Source organism: Gorilla gorilla, chromosome 6, assembly GCF_029281585.2.
Source record: "Gorilla gorilla gorilla isolate KB3781 chromosome 6, NHGRI_mGorGor1-v2.1_pri, whole genome shotgun sequence".
Lineage (NCBI taxonomy): Eukaryota > Metazoa > Chordata > Mammalia > Primates > Hominidae > Gorilla > Gorilla gorilla.
This window is the reverse complement of record NC_073230.2, coordinates 161,458,045-161,461,452: the sequence shown is the minus strand read 5'-3', so window position 1 is coordinate 161,461,452 and position 3,408 is coordinate 161,458,045.

Sequence of the window (3,408 nt, the reverse complement as noted above, 5' to 3'; positions counted from 1 at the left end):
TTTTTGGAATTCAGTTAAGTCTTTTTTTGTTTAAGAAAGTTTAAGTGCATTTCTTTTTTTCTTTTTTTTTTTTTTTGAGATGGAGTCTTGTTCAGTCACCCAGGCTGGAGTGCAGTGGCGTGATCTTGGCCCACTGTAACCTCTGCCTCCCAGGTTCAAGCGATTCTTGTGCCTCAGCCTCCCAAGTAGCTGGGACTAGAGGCATGCGTCACCATATCCAGATAATTTTTGTCTTGTTTTGTTTTGTTTTTGAGACAGAGTCTCACTCTGTTGCCCAGGCTGGAGTGCAGTGGCGCAATCTCGGCTCACTGCAAGCTCCGCCTCCTGGGTTCACGCCTTTCTCCTGCCTCAGTCTCCCGAGTAGCTGGGACCACAGGTGCCCGCCACCACACCCGGCTAATTTTTTGTATTTTTAGTAGAGACAGGGTTTCACCGTGTTAGCCAGGATGGTCTCGATCTCCTGACCTCGTGATCTGCCTCGGCCTCCCAAAGTGCTGGGATTACAGGCATGAGCTGTAAAAGCCTGGCGTCTTTTCTTTCCTTTTCTCTCTCTCAGATGTCTTTTTTTTTGAGACAGGATCTCACTCTGTTTCCCAGGCTAGAGTGCAGTAGTGCAATGGTGCAATCACAGCTCACTGCAGCCTCGACCCCCTGGGCTCCGGTGACCCTCCTACCTTGGCCTCTTGAGTAGCTGGGACTATAGGCATGGGCCACCGCACCCAGCTAATTTTTGTATTTTTTTGTAGAGATGGGTTTCACCACGTTGGCCAGGCTGGTCTCAAACTCCTGGGCTCAATCCATCTACCTTGGCCTCCCAATGTGCTAGAATTACAGGTGTGAGCTACCATGCCCAGCCAATTACTAGTGTTTTCTTACCTATTTAGAGTAGTCAGGCATACCTCAAAATGGATTGAATCATTTCCAGCTGAGGGCTGGACAGGCACTTTTTTTGTTGTTTTTGTGATGGACTCTCTCCCCCTGCTGCCCAGGCTGGAGTGTGATGGCACAATCTTGGCTCACTACAACCTCCGCCTCCCAGGTTCAAGTGAGTCTCCTGGCTCAGCCTCCCAAGTAGCTGGGATTACAGGCATGCTCCACCACGCCCAGCTATTTTTTGTATTTTTAGTAGAGATGGGGTTTCGCCATGTTGGTCAGGCTGGTCTTGAACTCCTCACCTCAAGTGATCTGCCTGCCTCGGCCTCCCAAAGTGTTGGGATTACAGGCGTGAGCCACCGCTCTCAGCCTGGACAGGAATTTTGGTGCAGGGATGGCCCAAACGGGAGCATGCACCTCAAGGGGTATATATACAAGGTGATGTGGTGGAGGAAGAAAATTTTAGAAATTCTATTAATTTTAATTCAAGAAAAGATCAATTTATATTAGTTTGATATTTAGATTGACTTCAGCAGTCTCCTTCAATCTGTATGTCAGAATGTCATATGTCACATATGTATCTGAGTTACTCCATGGGAAAAATGGAAGGGATTTAGAGTAGTGTTCTCATAGGTTTGTTCATTTGTATGTTACCTATCAGTTAAAACTATTTCACCGTAAATGCACTTATCTAATGAACGTTCTTTTCAAGGGTTTAAGAGGAACACTGCAAAGAAACTGAGCTGGAAATCATGTTCTTCATAATGCAGCCTAGCAGATGTAGCAGGTGCCGTCTGTGCCCACCCACCAGTCCTGGGCCTGCTACTCTGGCCCACCACAGTTTCCAAACATCCAGGGCTTCTGAGGGTGTCTTCTTGACGCCACAGCCTGCCGGGCTGCATGTGGGGCAAGCTGGGCCGTCCTTAACCAATGAGGGGCATTTCGTGCATAAACACCTGGATTTCCTCAGCTCTCAGTGAGAGGACACTGAGCTGTTTCTCAGAGTGGCCCCAGCAGGAGGCATCCCCAGTTGCTTACAGCGATAACCTCCTCATAGACACATCACTTACTGCCTCCCCCCCTTCCATTCCTCACTTCCCCACTTTCTCAGGGGCCTCCTGGGATGTCTCCCTTGTGAACGTGTTACCAGACAGTAAAAAGTCATCAGACTAACTACCAGCCCTTCAATGGTGTTTGCCCTTCAGCCACATGAAGAAATTAAACACGACGGCAGTTGTTCACACCCACACACCTGTATGCTCCCACTAAATAATTTTACCATGAAGAAAATGTGTGTGTGTATATATATATTTTGTTTGTTTGTTCATTTGTTTGTTTGTTTCCTTTTGAGACAGTCTCACTCTGCCACCCAGGCTGGAGTGCAGTGGTGCGATCTCGGCTCACTGCAACCTCCGCCTCCCGAGCTCAAGCGATTCTCCTGACTCAGCCTCCCAAGTAGCTGGGATTACAGGCGCCTGCCACCACGCCTGGCTAATTTTTGTATTTTTAGTAGAGATGGGGTTTCGCTGTGTTGGACAGGCTGGTCTTGAACTCCTGACCTCGGGTGATCCACCCACCTCAGCCTCCCAAAGTGCTGGGATTAAGACTTTAGCCGCCACGCCTGGCCACGAATATATATATATTTTAATAGTTCATCTTTCTAAATTTTATGTACTTTTATTATATGCAATACATGTTATACATAAGTAATTTATAGACATTTGTAAGTTGGGGAAATATGCTAATTTCCCCCCATCAGTGTGTATGGTCAATACAATTCAGAATCTTCAGCTCTAGATAAAAGATGTGACTATTCAGTTACCTTCCCTTTCAAACTCTGTAATTTGTGTGTGCCAAGTGTGTATGAAAAACTCAGCAACTCTCAGAAGTCTAGCCTTGAATATGACAGGATTTTCCATTTCCTCTTTCTATAAATGAAGTGTTAATTTAATGGACTGTTATTCACAGATTTATAACTTATTCTTCAGGAACATGATTAAAAATAATGAACTTTTATATTAAATTATCAATTATATATTAATGTATCAGACTAAAGACTTCGTTATCTTAAAAAGATTTGTTATTTGACATGTTGGAAGGAATTAAGAATACTGGCTAGGCCGGGCGCGGTGGCTCACACCTGTAATTCCAGCCCTTTGAGAGGCCTAGGTGGACGGATCACTTGAGGTCAGGAGTTCGAGACCAGCCTGGCCAACATGGTGAAACTCCGTCTCTACTAAAAATACAAAAATTAGCTGAGCGTGGTGGTGCACATCTGTAATCCCAGCTACTAGGGAGGCTGAGGCAAGAGAATTGCTTGAGCCCTGGAGGCGGAGGTTGCAGTGAGCTGAGATTGTGCCACTGCACTCCAGCCTGGGCAACAGAGTGAGACTCCATCTCAAAAAAAAAAAAAAATACCGGTTAATAAAAAAAATTTAAAAGTTATACACTAGAAATGTTAAGGCTGGCATGGTGGCTCACACCTGTAATCCCAGCACTTTGGGAAACTGAGGCAGGTAGCTCATTTGAGGTCAG